This window comes from Crocuta crocuta, unplaced genomic scaffold (genome assembly GCF_008692635.1).
Source record: "Crocuta crocuta isolate KB4526 unplaced genomic scaffold, BGI_CrCroc_1.0 scaffold83, whole genome shotgun sequence".
Classification (NCBI taxonomy): Eukaryota; Metazoa; Chordata; class Mammalia; order Carnivora; family Hyaenidae; genus Crocuta; species Crocuta crocuta.
The window spans coordinates 5318849-5337470 of NW_027529638.1; the positions used below are offsets into that span (position 1 = coordinate 5318849).

Consider the following 18622-nt stretch of genomic DNA (forward strand, 5'->3'; position numbering starts at 1 on the left):
AGCAGGGTCAGTAGGCACTGGAGTTTGCTTCCAAGGGTTTTCACTAAAGCGATAACGACTCAAGTAATAGCTTCTTTGGCTTGACAAATACAATAACTATCAAATGGTATGCTTTCATATCTTTTATTTCTTTTTTAAGTTTACTTATTTATTTTGAGAGAGAGAGAACAGGGAGGGGCAGAGAGGGAAAGAGAATCTCAAGCAGGGTCTGCACTGCCAGCACAGAGCCTGGAGAGGGGCTCGAACTCATAAACTCACAAACTGTGAGACCATGACCTGAGTCCAAGTCAAGAGTCAGACGTTTAGCCGACTGAGCCACCCAGGCTCCCCTCCATATATATTGTATTAGCTAAGAACAGTGGTCTTCTGTGAATTTCAACTTGTATCTCTACAGTATGGCCCTGATGGCAGACAACAGAGGTAAAGCAACAACATATTCCTAAGATGCAAAAGGTGATTTTTTTCTTTGCCTTCAGGTAGAAAGAAAAGACGAACATGCAGCGTTTTTTTTGTTTGTTTGTTTGTTTGCTTGTTTGTGGTTTTACCTATTAGTGTTAAAGAAAATTTAGTTACTGATATAAGGAAAAATGATGACTTGCATATATAAAGATAATTAACTTTTATCTAAGAAATTTCCCTGAAATCAGAAAAGAACATGAAAGGAGAGAAATTAAATGAAAATATTGAGTCTGAATTCATTGGATTAAAATATTTTAATTGGAAAACAAATCATTATTATGTTAATAAATACTTACTGAGTGCTTACCATGTGCTACTCAGCTTGAAATACTTGACATGTTTCATCTCATTTATCCTCAAGACACCAGAATAAGAGTGATAATATTATTATCACTATTTTACAGATGAGTCACTGAGACTGAGAATGGTTAAGTAACTTCCTTGAGCTAATAGTAAATTTCAGTGCTGAGGGTTGACAATAACATTATAACTAAATGGTTCAGTAAAGCCAATTGTCCATATTCAGATCTATGCTGAATGCTGATTATAATAATGAGTTAACAAGGAGGAAATACACCTCATATGTATCACCTAGCTCAATTCTGGTAACAACTTTATGGAACAGAAATTTTCATTTTTATCATTTTACCTTTGAAAAAGTAAGGCTTGGAGGAGTTAGACACATTTTTCAAAATCACTCAAACAGTAAGTATTCAAAGTGAGAACTTGGACAAACTACCCACTTTAACTCCAGGACTATTTCTCTTATCTACTATTACATATAATTTTATATCCTCCATCCAAGAAATTATGTCATACACAAGTGCAAACACACACACATTCAGATGCTGTTCTGTCATTACTCATTATGGCTGTACTAAAAACAGGAATGCAAGTATAGAGGAAAAACAAAAATCCTCATGCACACTCTAACAGATTACTTGCCTTCCCCCTCCTCCAGAGAAAGATTTCAAATTTTATGTTGCAATAAATATGGCTGGCACAAGTTTTAGACTATTGACCCATGCTGCTTCAAGATTTTTAGTGTGAAAAATAGAACATCAAAAATGGACTTCTATATGAAATACATTGTTCTATAATTTGCCTCTAGATAAACACACAATTGAGTTTTATACAGTATAAATATATATCATTTAAATAATTCATAATAGCTAAAGGGATTGGAATAAGTAAAAAGTAAGGTTGCTAGCCTTTTGAAATAGTTGCTAGAGTCTGTTTTTCTTAAAAGCCAATATTGCTCATATTAATTTCTCTTTTTTCCTATGTAGTGTTCAAGAACTTATAGTAGCATATACTTTTTAGCCTTTTATTTATATATATGAGATAACTCTGGCATGCATACCATCACTGGCTACAGCAAATATGACAACACAGCAAATAAAACTATACATTATATGTAAGTTGCAGACTAGTGCTGTATAGCTTGTAACCGATTTCTGGAAATAATATATGTTTGATGATTAGTTGCCTGGCTCTTTTCTGAGCTTAAAAAATGGAAATGTAGATGTGAGAGACCAAATATTGATATTGTATGGTTTATGCTGGCTTTGGCCACTCTATTAGATCAGGGCTTAGAAGTCACATTATAGACTATTCAGTCCACCATACAAGCTAATTCTTCTATTGCAAGTCTTCTCCCCTTGGAAGCCACAAAATAAACTGGCACATCTATTGGGAACAGTAATCTTAATATTCTTTAAAATGTGTTTATGTGCTGAGCGTTTGGGTGACTCAGTCTGTTGAGCATCTGACTCTTGATTTCATCTCAGGTCATGATCTTGTGGAACTGAGCCTCGTGTCCAGGCTCCATGCTGAGCATAGAGCTTGATTAAAATTCTTTCTCTCCCTCTCTCTCTCTCTCTCTCTCTCAACCTCTCTCTCTCTCTCCATGCCACGCTCCATCTCTCTCACTCTCTATAAATTAAAATATATATATAAATAAATAAAAAGTAAAATAAAATATTTTTATGTGCAAATCCAGATATGTCATGAAAAAGAGGGAAAAATCCCAAAATTCTCTTAAAAGATTTAAATTTTTCATATATAGAGAGCCCCTTTTGCCAATATAGGTACATTCTATTTAGAGTGCACTTCAGAACAAATATTTGAAAACCCCAGAAGATACCTGGATAAAATATACGTAGTGTCAAATCATCCCACTGCTGATAGTGACTAGTATGATAATCTTTATTTTCTTCTCTGGCACTGCATGAATGTATATAAGTCTCTGCCTTCATGTTTTTATGACAAAACTAGTCTCCAGCCAAGGGTAGTTTTTGCAATAACCCTTGCTCACTCACAGACAAGAATGTAACCTCACACAATGTACTCATAAAGATGTCTTATGTGTCTTAAGACTATAAGTATACCCTAGTTGAATGAGTAAAATTTGAATATTGCCCTCCTTTGTCAAAGAGAGAGATGGTCAATTAGAACGCTAGGGTATGGATCTGGTTTATAGATATGTTTTATTTTGCCTACCACCTTTTCTTCCAAGCAGAGATTTTTTTTCCCATGCTGATAGCCCTCTTGAAAACATGGTGAATGTTTCTAAAACCCACCAGACTTTATGTAACAAGTGTGGCAAGCACCAACCCCACAAAGTGACACAGTACAACAAAGGCAAAGATTCTCTTTATACCCAGGGAAAGAGGCATTTTGACAGGAAGCAGAGTGGCTACAGTGGACAGACTAAGCCAATTTCCCAGGAACAGGGTAAAACTAAGAGATTGTGCTGAGTTTGAATGTGTTGAGCCCCAAGTGCAGATCTAAGAGAACGCTGGCTATTAAGAGATGCAAGCATTCTGAACAGGGAGGAGACAGAAGATAAAGGGCCAAGTAATCCAGTTCTAAGCTTCATATTTTGTTATATTATAAAGACAACAAAACCTTGAGGTTGTATTGAAGAAGAAGGAGGAGGTGGCGGAGGAGGAGGAGGAGGAGAGGGAGAGGGAGGAGAAGAAGAGGAGAGACTTTTGGATTTCCCTTATTATCAGCTTCTCTTAAAACAGAAAGATGTGGCAATAATTTGCCCACATTCTTATACAGTGACAATCTGCAATACTCAGTCAATGGCACTTCATACAGATTATTTGTTCTTTCGTTGGCCACAGTCCCCACTGCTCGCTATTGTTTATTGCTTTCATTCACCTTCTTTTCATTTATTTCACCTGTCTAGCCTTTGACTATCAAAACAATTAAAACAAGCCCACACTAATTTACCATTTTGACTACTAAGTCACCCATTAAGTAAAGCTGTTTAGTCAAAATGACTGAACTACTTATGAATGGAAACAGCCTAACTATGATACATGCATCTCACAGTAGCATTGATCCATTGCTTGCCAAATGTCAATGTACATACATTATTTTTAATTAATGGTAAATTTCCAGGTCAAATAATTAAAGGATTAAGGAAGAGAGAAATTGCTTAGATAAATTGAAATTGATTATCTGCCTTTTCCAAGCACAGAAGCATAAGAACATATTGGTTGGCGAAAGACATTGTAAACAATTTAACTATCTTATGAACACAAATGATTCAATCTTCAGTTTACAAAATGTCCAAGTACGAGTTTACCCATTATCTCTTTCCATAATCTCCACAATGTCAATTTACTTTCAAAATGACAATATGCATAGTGTTGGTAATTTTACTGATTTCTGCTTTATATTACTTTACATTTACAGAAATTGTGGTCCAAATGCAAATATACTTTTGCTTAGTAAGCCTGATGTTATTTCTCCTATAACTCTCTTATTTTTGAAAGATAAGTTCAGAAATGTTAATCTTCACTATCGATGACCTAATACTCATTTTAATGAGTCTAATATATCTTTTGCAACGTGATAGAGATGAAAGAAAAACAAAAACAAAAATGCAATCATCAAAATGACTTGACTTTGTAATTAAATATACAGCATCCTCAAAAACAGCTTACCCATTCACTTGCATTTTTAGAGTTTTTCCTTTGTAAAGATGTCTAAAACTAGGGCTTAGAATAAGAAAAAACATACTTTGCAGTCATAAATTTTCATATAGTTTCAATAGATACTCAAAGATAAGGAAGTGGAAGGAATAGTTTTGTATGTCTAATATTCTATTTGTTTTTGACTGATTGTTTTATGTGCATATTGGATATTAAACCCTTATTTTGAATTAAAAATAATCAGCTAAAATTATTTGAAAAGAAAGGCATAGTTTTAAATCTTATGTTTTGTCAAAATGTATGTATCTAATTCATACCAAATTAATTTTTCTTAAATTATGAAATGACTTCGTAATATGCTTTTACCTGGTTAGTAGTTTGGGATATAGGAAGTCTGACCCTCAGTGATTAATCATGAGATCTTGAGAAACAAACTGATTTTCAGGTGTCAGTTTTTTCTAATAGTGCCTCTCTAACTCCAAAATTTTGATATAGATTACTCTATTTTAATATGTGTTTCTGGAAAGAAAATAGCCAATTTTTAACAATTTATTTCACTCCTTATGGGAAATGCTATAATTATTATAAGTTATAATCCTCCTCTTCTTTCTTTTCACCACATAATGCTTTGTTAGAAGACCATAGAAGATGGACATCTAAGTTATTTTCAGTCAGCCATCCTAGTCCCTATTCTAATTTCCAGATTTATTCTGACAAATCACATTGGATTCCTAATCAAGGGCCTTCTAAAATATGTATTTTTTTTTTTCTGAACAGAGTGGACAATGCAGTAAGAAAAAAGAAACACGCAAGAAATTGGAAGTAGAAAGCTTGGGTATGGAGAAAAAAAATAGTCACAATTTCCAGATGATCAAATTGGGTACTTAGACGCACAAGAAAAACAAAGACAAATAATTTCATGTTATAAGAGAATGTGCTTAGGTAGCTACTTACAAGGTTAATTTTTAAATGAAAGGCATGTTTCCCATATTTCAAGAAGAAAAACATTATAAAATATTAATTAAAGAAAAAGACCACAAGCTGACGGTTGCCAGAGGGGGAGGTGCGTGAGGGGATGATCAAGATGAGGGAGATACAAGCTTCCAGTTATGGGATGAATACTTTATGGGAATAAAAGGCACAGCGTAGGGAATATAGTCAATAATATCATAATAACCTTGTATTTTAGCAGATGGTAGGTACGTTTGTGCTGAGCATAGCATGCCATATAGAGAAGTTGAGTCACCACATTGCACACCTGAAACTAATGTAAGATTGTATGTCAGCTACATTCAAATTAAAGAATTTAATAAAAAAAAAAAGACCCATCTGCTGAGGCAGTAAAAAAAAGAAAAAAATATTAAAGTTAAGAACATAATATGAACAAATGGTAATACATATCTTACCACTACTCAATATTAATTGAAGGAGGTCTATGTTAAAAAATATAATCTCAGTAAAATGCCAATTTTTTATTCTTACTGGAAATAATTATGCTAATTCCAAATGTATTCTAAAAATAAAATGAATAAAATAATTTTTTATCTGTACATGAATAGTCTCACAAAGCAACAGAAAAGACAGAATCCAAAGATAAGTATGGCTGTATAAATGATTTAGTGGGAAAAATACTTTTTGCAATTTATTTAAATTTTACTTTAACTTTTTTAAAATGCTCACTGAAGTACAGCAAACACAAAGAGAACTACATGGACTATAAATTGCACAATTCAATGATATTTTACTAAATGAACATAGAACTATAATTCAGATGAAGATATAGAAAATTATTATCATTTACCCAGAAGTCTCCTGAATTACCTTTCTCACTTAGTAGCTTCTCCCAAAGGAATCCACTACTTGGGTGTGCCTACGGTTGAGTTTTATAAAAATGAAAAAATATATATTACATATTATTTCACATCTGGTTTCTTTCACATCATTATGTGAGATTTACCATACTGCTTATAGCTGTAGTTTGCTATTTTTTTTTTAATGTTTATTTACTTTTGAGAAAGAGAGAGAGCATGAGCAGGGGAGAGGCAGAGAGAGAGAGGGAGACAGAATCTGAAGCTGGCTCCAGGCTCTGAGCTGTCAGCACAGAGCCCTACGCAAGGCTCAAACTCACGAATGTGAGATGATGAGCTGAGCCAAAGTTGGAGGTTTAATTGACTGAGCCACCCAGGTGCCCCTATAGTTACTATTCTACTGTTGGCAGACATTTAAGTTGTTTCAAGTATTTTGAAAAAACTGGCATGAACATTCTAGGTCTGGATTAGAGAGAGAGCTCAGATTTAATAAATACAGCAAAAGTTTTTTCTAAAGCAGTGTGCCAATTTACAGTCCAACAATTAGTGATTGAGCTTTTCATTTGCTCTATATTCTCACCAAGTCTTGAAATTATCCTTTTTTGTTGTTTTTTTTAAATTTTTGCCACTGTTGTGTTAGGGGCATGGTGGCATTTAATTGTACCTTTATTCTTTATTTTCCTCATGGCAATTGATGTTAAAACTCTTTGCATAGACTATCTGGTCATTTGAGTATCATATTTTATAAAGAATAAGTTAAAATTTTATTTTAAAATATTTACTTGTCTTTTTTTCCTTATTGATATTTAGGAATTCTTTGCTTATTCTGAAAACATATCCTTTGTCAGATATAAATATATCAAATTGTCTTTTCTTCCTCCTAATGGTATCTTTTGATGAACAAAATATTCTGATCAAAGGAGTTTCTTGGCAATATTTTTGTAGAATTAGTGCTTCTTGCAGACAGTTTAAAAATTTTTGGCTAGGGGTGCCTGGGGGGTCTCAGTTGGTTATCCGTCCCACTCTTGATTTTGACTCTGGTCGTGATCTAATGGTACTGAGTTTGAGCCTCTCACTGGGCTCCATGCTGACAGCCCGGAGCCTGGGGCTTTCTCTTCTTTCTCTCATCCCTTATTCCATTCACTGTCTCTTTCTAAATAAATAAATAAGCACAAGAAAACTCTTTGCCTACTAAAAAGTCATAAATATATGTTTTATATGTTTTATTATAGAATATTGTTCTATCATTTGAATAGGTATAAATCCATCTAGTGTTGATTATTTTTATGGTATGGTGTAGGTAGATTTATATTTTCCTATGCATGTATATGATTAACCCAGCTTCACTTATTGAAAAGAGAATCTTTCCTTAGTATATTATAGAGCCACCTTGTCTTATATCAAGACAGACTTTCTGTACTATTTATTCTATTCCATTAACTATTTGTCTATCCTTGAGTAAATATAGCACCATGTCAATATATATGTACGGTATAATATGTATACTAATAACTATAACCTTACTCTAAGTCTTAATAACAATTATATCCTCCAACAGGGTTCATTTCTTCAAGACAATCTTTACTATTCTTGATTTTCTCATTTCTACATGAGGAGAAATCAACTTACATGCTGAGATTGTTATTGAGATGGCATTGAATCTATAGTTTTACTTAAGAAGAAGTGATAAGCTGACATAGATAGACTCTTCTCCATGGATTAACATTCTTTATTTTATCTCAATATTTTTCTTAGTGTAGAAGTCTTGTACAAGTTTCTTAGCTCAGTTTTTTAAATAATTAATATCTGTAAAACTACATTTCTTAATTTAAAAATTTTTAATATTTATTTGTTTTTGAGAGAGAGATAGAGGGGCAGAGAGAGGGGCAGAGAGAGAGAAACACAAAATCTGAAGCAGGTTCCAGGCTCCGAGCTGTCTGCACAGAGCGGGAGTCAGGGCTCAAACCCAACCGTGAGCTTATGACCTATGCGGAAGACGCTCATCTGACTGAGCCACCCAGCCGCCCCTAAAACTGCATTTCTTAACTGTTTGTAAGTAAAAAATACAGCTTACTTTTATATATCAATATTTAATTCAGTCATCATTAACTCTCTAATATACCTGAAGGTTCCTATATACTATACATTATTTGTGAATAGTTAGGTTGCTTCTTTCTTTCCAATCCCTATATTTTTTTTCCTTTATCACTAAAGTCCTTCTTGAAATATTGAATAAAAGTGGTTTTAGAAACCTTCTTTATCAGAGCACCTGGATAGTTCAATCAGTTAAGCACCTGAATCCTGATTTCGATCAGTTCATGATCTCACTGTGAGTCTGAGCATCACAATGGGCTCTGTGCTGACAGCATGGATCCTGCTTAGGATTCTTCCTCTCTCTTTCTGTCTCTCCCTGTCTTGTGATCTGTCTCTCAAAACAAATAAATAAAACTTTTTTTTAATAATAAAAATAATAAACCTCTATATTCCTAGTTTCACAGTGAACTTTTAAAACATATCACTGTCGCTAAATAGAGCCTTCAATGTAGGAATTTTGATAGACACTCTATTGTATTACGTAAACTCAATTCTATCTTAATGTGTTAATTATTTTTAAAATTCATGAATAGTTGGAGAACTTGTTAAATATATTTTAGGCCTCTATTGTTAGGGTCATATGATTTTCCTCCCATAACTTGTTAATGTGGAGAATTACAATGATTCATTTTTTAATTTAAAAAAACAATGTAAATGTTTATTCATTTTTCAAGAGAGACAGAATGTGAGCAAGGGAAGGGCAGACAGAGAAGTAGACATAGAATCTGAAGCAGGGTCCAGGCTCTGAGCTGTCAGCAGGGAACCCTACCGGGGCTCCAACACATGAATCGTGAGATCATGGCCTGAGCCTATCCAACTGAGCCACCCAGGGGCCCCATACAGTGATTCCTTTATAAAGGTTAAACCTATGCTGAATTAGTTGAATAAATCAACTCTGTTATATTTTTTTTAATAATCCTGAATTTAATTCTTAATTTTTAATGATTTTTCCAAGTGTTTATAATTGTCCCCTCTCTCTCCATAAATAGGACTCTAATATCTGAATACTAGATATCTCTTCCATGTGGCTTATAACTCTTACGGCTTTTCTGCATTTTTTATTATTTTTTCTTTCCTGACTTCAGTATAATATTTTCTGCTGAACTACATTTTACTTTACTACTTTTCTTTTCTGCTCTGTCTAGTGTGTTATTAAAGACTATTGAACTATAATTTCACTTATCTTATTTTTTAATTTCAGAGTTTCCATTTGACATTTTGGGCAGGTAAATTTCAGGTCTGCTAAAATTCTCCATCTTTTCTATATTTTTATCCACATATATTAACACTATTTTAAAAGCACTATCTGTTACTTCAAATTCTGGTTTAATTTTCTGTTTTCTCTTTCTCTAGGTTACTAGTTATTTTATTGTTACTTGATATAACTGACTCAATAATGTTAAGAGACTTTTAACGTTAGGAAAGGCCTTGGATATTAAGTTTTTCCTGAAGAGATTTTCTACCAGCAGGTGATTAATACAACCTTTAATTAATGTGAAATTGAGATGGTATTTGCCAATATCCTTCTTAACTGCCAAACCCAAGCAAAAGTAGAAACATGTAAAGATTTCTATTTTCAGGATTGTTTATCAAAGATTCAGTTTCCTTTTTAAAGTGTAAGAATCTTGTCACTCCAGAGGCTGACAGAAATTTGTTCAAGTGAAAAAACACTGTCTGCTAATTAGGTTACTTTGGGAGGCCATTTATTACTTTCAAAGCATTTAATAAAATTTGGGTTAATATTTCCTTAAATGTGCTACTGAAATTGACCTTGTAGCTTAAACATTTTGCTGAGAAGTCCATCTACAATGAATCCAGATTTCTGTATGTGATAAAAGATTTATGTGCTTTTTGTCCCAGTTTTTCATATTTTTTAAACATACAGAAGAGAACTGATCATCCTTTAATAAAGTCAATCATTTTGTAGCATCATCCAGACACATTGGCTTTCATTTCCTCTCCAAATATTTTTGACACCAGCATTTATCTGGGAACAAAGCAGTGTATTATAACAATGTTACAATTTTATTTTATAACAAGAAGCAAAACCTCTCTTGGAGCCAAGCACTAATGGAATAACATTAGTAGAGAAATTTGCAGAGTTCCTCCTGGATAGAACTTTCTAGATCTGAAGACAAAACAGGAAATATATCTTGAGATTATTTTGTTTCAGACAGTACCTTGTAGCAAGAAAACGTTGTTCATGAATTTCACCAACATTTATAATTTTTACAAATACTAAGACTTGATCTTTAATGAAGAAATGTATTTACTCATCAGTCTGAAAGAAGTTGTTTTTCTATTTATTTTCTCTCAAATCTCTTTAATTTCAGGCAATGTCTTCAATATTTCAAATTAATATACCAAAGAGAATGGAATCTTCAATTCATCTAACTGCATCTTAACCTAGTATTTTGTCGCTGTAATTTTATATGTTTACGTCATTATGTTTTCTTTTTTTAATTTTTTTTAATGTTTCATTTATTTTTGAGAGAAAGAAAGAGACAGCGTGAGCAGGGGAGGGTCAGAGAGAAAGGCAGGTACAGAATCTGAAACAGGCTCCAGGCTCTGAGCTAACTGTCAGCACAGAGCCCGAAGCAGGGCTCGAAACCACGAACCGTGAGATCATGACCTGAGCCGAAGTTGGAAGCTTAACAGACTGAGCCACCCAGGCGCCCCTACATCATTATGTTTTCATCGACCATGTGACTATTCCTTTTGGGGGTAATATTTTCTACCACTAAATAATTTGATCCTTGAAATGTTTCGTTAAATACAACTAATGTTTTTAACAAATGTGTACTGAGTTTGTTTTAAGTATCCAAGAACCACTTGGCACCTTGTTTTGTCGAATGACTGGTTGTATCTGTGCCTTTTTACCCCTCTTGCTTCACTTAGAGATCATTTCCAACCCACTATGTACAATAAAATTAGGTAACCTGGGTTGTCACATTGTGTAAACTGAAGTGATACTAACTTTCATGGTAAGGATAATGTCTATTACTACTATTATTGCTGCTGTTGTTTTTTTTTCCCCTTTGTTGCTTTAGTTCAATTACTTTGAAATAACTTTGAAGATTGTGATTATTACCAAACTTATTAGAAGGAATCATAGACCCAATCTTAGAATCATTCTCTTTCATCTTATACCTACCTCATGTTCAGAAAACACCATGTTTGACACTCAAGCATGTTTGTCAGCAGAAACATTAATAAAATATTTTAAAAAGATGGCAAACAATTTAAAAAGAAAATCACAAAAAATGTTAAATTTTTATAAGTCTCTCAACCTACACTCTCCACATTTTGCAACATTTGCAGCAACAACAAAGTGGCAGAACTCCTGATTTGTGGTACATAAGAATTTTGTCATTAGGATGAAACATATTTTTCTGACATTCCATTATACCAGTAGGAGTTGTTTACTCCTGTCATTTACTAGGTGGTGCTTAAGAGAAGGTATAGGAAGAGGCTAATTCTGTACTGAGAAGCTGCCATCATCAGCTTACTGACCTCTTCTTTCTCAGTCCATCACTCACTAATTTTCAGTGTTCCCCAAACCCCACTTTTGCTCCCAATCTGGTGACAAAATATAAGAAAATACCCAATACATTCAACAATATGAATATGGTGTCCTATTGTGTGTGCAAATGGGGCTTAAAAAACTGCTAATGGAATTACTAAAGGTGCTATCAATCGTTCTGAACTTTATCATTGTATAGCCCACAAAGTTCAGAATCAGTTATTTTCAGCCATGAAGAAAGAAATCCTAGGATTCTGCAAGGCATTATTTGAAAAACTCTGAATTCTGTATTTTAACCACAGCAGCCTTAAATGTTAAAACTATGAAGCCACAGCCTCACATCAGCCATGTAATTGTCTCCTAAAATGCACTGGGGCGCCTGAGTGGCTCTGTCAGTTGAGTGTCCAACTTAGGCTCAGGTCATGATCTTGGGTTGGTGAGTTTCCGCCCTGAGTCAAGCTCTGGGCTGACAGCTCAGAGCCTGGAGCCTGCTTCGGATTCTGTGTCTCCCTCTCTCTGCCCCTCCCCTGTTCATACTGTCTCTGTCTGTCTCTCAAAAATGAATAAACGTTAAAAAAATTAAGTGTAAACAAATAGTCCAGGAAGAAATGATCATCCTTTTGAGTGCAAAATCTAGGAGTGGAAAATATTATACAAAACTTGTATGTATATATAAAACTGGTAAATATATTAGGGCTAAAGATAAATAATTTTAGCTTATATTTTCACATATACAATGATGACTTCCAAACAGAACACTAGACCATAGCTAAAACTTGTTTTGTTTTGTTTTGTTTTGCTGCAACATACCTGAAGAAAAATGTATCATCTGTTAAATAGAATGCTCATGGTGGAAGTAATTTTCTTGCATACAGTGAAGGATGTTCCCCTATAGGGGATCTATGAGATCCCCAAAGTGCATGAGCGATTTAAAAAAGAAAACAAGTAAATCTGTCATTCCTTCTAATTCCAGCTATTACTTTATACCAAATTGAGAATCACAGTCTTGACCTTCCAGATTTCATTTCTTTTTTATGTTCTACTTAGAAAATATACACTGTTGTGTGTGCTGTGTTATTTCAATATCAGCCAACAGACCCAATTTTAGGGCCTCCTTGTAGGTGATCATACTTCTAATATTAAAATTGGCTTTCCAAAAGTAGTGAAAAAATGTAACTTGAAAAATTGTGTGCCAACTTGTGGGGATGAGCACTGAGTGTTATGTGGAAACTAATTTGACAATAAACTATTAAAAAAAAATTAAAAAATAAAAAAAAAGAAAAATTGTGTGCCAAATAGGAATACACTTTTAGTCTTTTAAAGATCAAAGCAGTTATTTTACTACTACTACTATAAGAGATTTTAATTTTCAAAAATCATGACTATATTAGTCAAATCCAATTATATTGTCACTATTTCTATGGTTGTTCTTCTACTTAGGAGAAAATACTTAGATAGGTACACAAGATCCTCTACACTTCCATCGCATTTTCTACCTTCTAGGACCATTTGATTAGATGCAAATAGAGTTTAACTGGCTCTAATAAAGACAGAGGAAAAGACATTTATTTGACTGTGTCATTTAGTTCTCTTCACCTACAAGTGGCAATTTTTTTGAAAATGAAATCAGATTTAGTTAATGTATTAGTTTCCGATGACTACTGTAAGAAGTCACCATAAATTGGGTGACTTAAAACAATAGAAATTTATTCCCTCACACTTTTGGAGGCAAGAAGTCTAAAATCAAACATAGGTAGGGCTGTGCACCCGTAAATGCTCTGGGGAAGAAGCCATTCCTTGCCTTTCCCAGCTTCTGGTGTCTCCGGGTTTTCCATGGAGCCACATCACTTTAATCTCTGCAACCACGATAATATTGCCTCTTCCTCTTCTCTGTGCCTGCTTTCTTTTGTGTTTCTTAGTCCAATTTCCTTCTGTTATAAGGGCACATGAAATTGCATGTAGGGATGGCATTGTATAATGCAAGATATTCTCTTCCTCTCAAGATCCTTAACTCAATCACATATGCAAATACCTTTTTCCAAAACAAGATAATGCTCAGAGGTTTCAGAGATTAGGAGGCAAACATACCTTTTGTGGAGCCACCATATAAGTTACTACAATCTGCCCTGTTACCTAAATATATTCACCTTGGCCCAGCCTCCCCCAAATAATACTCAACCCCTTATTTTTATTTTATTTTTATCCTCATTTTTGCTTTTTTTTTTTTTCAATCTGATTAGTCTGATCAACAAGTGTTAGTTTCTTTTTGTTTAATAGTCTGACAGGTTGTTGGTTTTTTTCCCCTCATGCCAAACAGTTTGCTGAGTCTCTCATACCAACTAAGTGTCCTTCAGTTCAGTTAAATTCTGATACTAACTACCTGGCGTTAGGGTCAGACACCAAAAATTTAAGGACTCAGTTCCACAAGACTGTTCTCCTTTCAGATGTCAGAGGCAAGTATCAGTCTCTCAGGTCACCCATACTTCTACCCAACTTCACTACCAGTTTGAAGGTTTCTACAATCTCCCACTTAAGTTTGATAATTGCTAGAACGACTCTTAGAACTCAAGAAAATGCTATTCTTACTAGTAAAGGTTATTATAAGAAATGTAAATGAACAGCCATATGAAGAGGTGCATAGGAGGACGTGGTCTCGAAGGGCTCCAGCTGTAAGTCTCTATCCCCTTGGAACTGAGGAATACCACTCAGCCAGCACATGGATGTTGTTAACCCAGAAGTTTCTTGAACCTCATTGTTGAAGACTTTTATTGAGATTTCATTCCATATGTATGAGTGTGCTATTGCTAAGTCAGTCATTCTCCAGACCCTATGCCTTGCCTGGATGTTAGGAAATGAGGCTGAAAGTTCCAAGCTTCTAATCAAGGTTCTTCCGGCAAACAACCCCCATCCTGAAGCTATATAGGGGCCAGCCAAAAGTCACCTTATTAGTACAAAAGACATTTCTACTGTCTTTATCATGCAGGAAATCCCAAGGGCCTTAGGAGCTCTGTGCCAGGAACTGAAAATAAAAACCAAATATCTTTCTAATTATACAATGGATTCTTTCCTCAATTTATCCCTTTCTTCTTGCATGTTGCTGTAAATAGCAATAAGAAACAAGATCACACATGAAACCCTTTCCTTGGAAACTTCCTCAGCTAAATATCCCAATTATTGCTGACAAGTTTTGCTTTCCACACAATTCTAGAACAATATTTGGACAAGTTTTCTGGCACTTTATAGCAATGATCAGCTTTCCTTTAGCTTCAATAACATGCTATTTATTACTTTCTGAGCCCCTTTTCCTCTCAATATTCTGTTTATAACAAGACAAATATTCTCTAGAACAGCAGAAAACTTTCTCTACTACACTCTTCACTTTTGAGAGGTCACCAGAGCACTTTTAAACAAATGTTTATGTATTTTGAGAGAGAGAGGAAGCATGGGGGCGGGACAGAGAGAATGAGAGAGAGAATCTCAAGCAGGCTCTGTGCTGTCATCACGGAAGCTGATGCCGTGCTCCATCTCACAAATGAGGAGACCATGTCCTGAACCAAAATCAAGAGTGGGATGCTTAAAACTGACTGAGCCACCCAGGCGCCCTACCAGAAACACTTTTAACGTTCATAGTGCTAACCTTCTGTTCAAGGACATTCAGGCTTTTTTAATCATATGCCTCAAATTTCTTCCATTCCTTATCATTCTTCTATTCCAAAGCCACTTCTATATATTTAGGAAGAGCAGGCTAGAAACTTTCAGGCAGGAGCTTATACTGAGATCCACAGGAAGGACATCTTCCCAAGGAAGCTTCAGTTCTGCTCTTAAGGCTCTTCTACAGATTAGATCAGCCACGTGCAGATTATCAAGGATACTCTCCTGTATAAAAAGTTAACTGACTGTAGATGTTAAACACATTTACAAAATAGCTTCAGAGCAACACTCAGATTAGTCTTCTTTTGAAAAACTGGGTCCTATTGCCTAGCCAACCTGACACATAAAACTAATCATCACAGTTAATTTAAGCAGTATTATAAGTAATTCTGATATTGAAATAGCACTATTAACTCCAGGTGAAATATGGCATTTTAAAACTTATGTCTAAAATGTTAAGAAGTTTTAAAAAACAAAGAGTAATGGCAGATTCCTGCTCTGGCCGGGTCCAGGGGTCCCTGAAGGATGGACGGTGTCAGCGAAGGAGGGATGAGATAGGTTCTAGATTCTTTCTGTTCACCCGCCAGGTCTCTCTGCACTGACACTCAACCTTATTTTATGATTTAGTGTTTGGGGGATGGCACAGGAGTGGCATTCTGATGGTAAATCCCTTGATCAGTAAAGATTCTTCAGAACATTGATATGCAAAAAGATGGGGAACAGCCCAGAAGTGGCATTCACATAGGAAAGGCAAAAGTTAGTTCTTGTGAGCAGTGGTCAACAGCCTGCTCATCACTTAATGGGAGGTATTAAGAAAAACAGGTCTTTCAGGAAAACAATGTTGCTCCCATAACCATAAAAGAAGTTCCTACAGTAAGTTCCTTCACCAAGTACAATCATCGTATCAAGGTCAGTTAATTACACCAATTAACAAGGTGACTTGGAGGTCAGTACTCAAGCTGAAATAATTGGGTAGGGGTGGATATAGGGGTATCATCTGATGGTAAGAGTCCGTGCAACTTACCTTAACCTCATAAGGAGTTCTTACTCAACCTATGAGTTCGGAAAACAGCTCCTAACAGAGTAACTTATATATTTGCTTATTTCTATGGTACACAACCTCTGTGTGGACATTCAGTGTATATTGCACTAAGATAAATACACTTGTTGACTCTGAGAAATAAACTGATAGAAAAATAATTCAGCCTCATGTGATACAAAGGTAAAGTGGACAGTGATATGCCAGATGAAATGTATCAGGAATATTCTTATACCTGAATATAGCAGATAGTTTTTCTTACAATTAATATATTTTTAAATAGAGAACTTAGTTACATTTGCCTTAAAGTGTGAAAAGTCTTAGAAAGGAATTTACTGAAATTATGCAAAGATGAAAAAACACAAAGACAAAAAACTCTGATACTGGAAAGGGAATTCAGAAAAGGTTTATCATATAAGAGAAAGTAGAACAAAATGACCAGAAAGTATAAAAGAGTAATTCTATGGNTACTTCTGATATTATTACAATTCTGTATGCCTACATGTTGCTCATATTTTAAAGGTTATTAATGACATTATATTTACAAGGAGCTTTGCTTATATTAGCGAATAGCATGAATCAAATTTTATAACGACTTCTAATAGACACATAAAGACCAATCATTACTTTTGTAATCATTTTTTACATAAACCATGATGTACTATTTATTTCTGCAATTCCCACCCAACATATTGTATGTCTTAAACATTTTTCTGTGACAGTTGATATATGTCTTATTATTTTTGTTAATCATTGCATAATATTCCATAAGCAGATTCAGTCATATTGTGTTTAGCTAATTTATTCAAGATAGAAATTTTGGTGATTTGTATCTTTTTGCATACAATATATTCTTCCTCATGCATATGTATAAGTGACTTTCTAGAACATTTTCAGTTTAATAAATTCTGCCAAATGGCCCTTGAAAGTGTCTGTGTTTACTTATATTCATAAGCTTTGCCTGAGAGTACATAATTCCCTACATTTTTGGCAAAGCAGGATATTTGATGGAAGAATTATCCTGTCACCACTCTTAAGTAAATCTTTCTGAGATTTATGCAGTCTCCAGATGCAAGGGCTTTATTTTTCACAATGCAAAGAAAAAGAGAGAATTAGATAGATTCTGTTAAAAATCCTCTGGAAAACACCCGTAAGACTACCACCTTTGCATAAACACATCATAAAGTAGTGTATATTAAAATTCATTAGTTCATAGTTTATAATACCTATTTTATATTTAAAGCTTTTTATGAAACTGAAAATGATGAGATAAAAAACTAAAAATATTGGGGCACCTCGGTGGCTCAGTAGGTTAAGTGTCTGACTTCGACTCAGGTCATGATCTCATGGTTTGTAAATTTGAGCCCCTTGTCTGGCTCTGTGCTGAAAGCTTAGAGCCTGGAGCTGCTTCAGATCCTATGTCTCCCTCTCTTTGCTCCTCCCCACTCACGCTTTGTCTCTCTCAAAAATAAATAAACACTAAAAAACATTTAAAAACCTCAAAATCATATCATGACAATATATTTTTCTATAAATATTATTTCTACATTTGTCCAATTATAGATAATTAAATATATGTAAGGCAATGGATTTATTTTTAGTAGAATCAAGGCAAGGAATTTAACTTCATCTGCCCTAACTATATTAATATATAACCAGTCACATGATTTCCAGCTTCTTAGGCCCATCCCTAGAATTTGTAATTTTAAAAAAATTTAATATTTATCTATTTTTGAGAAAGAGAGAGCCAGACAGAATGCGAGTGGGGAGTGGGGGACAGAGGGAAAGGGAAACACAGAGTCTGAAGCAGGCTCCAGTCTCTGAGCTGTTAGCATAGAGTCTGATGCAGCCTCAAACTCATGAATTGTGAGGGAAGCTTAATGGACTGAGCCAACCAGGTGCACCCATCCCTAGAATTTCTGACTTAATAGTCTGGGGTAAATCTTGAGAATTTGTATTTCTGACAAATTCCCAAGTAATTCAGATGGTGAAGATGCTGTCTGTACTTTGAGTCCGTACTCAGAGTCCGTACTTTGAGAACCTCTGCACTAAGTAACCATGAAATGTTAATCAAACTGTGGTCCATGAATGGCCCCTA

At 34.6% G+C, this 18622-nt stretch overlaps 1 pseudogene; it reads left to right on the plus strand.

Moving 5' to 3' along the window:
- Positions 1–3017: 3017 nt before the first annotated feature.
- On the plus strand, positions 3018–3333 carry LOC144230108 (large ribosomal subunit protein eL42-like; annotated as a pseudogene).
- The last annotated feature ends 15289 nt before the right edge of the window (positions 3334–18622 follow it).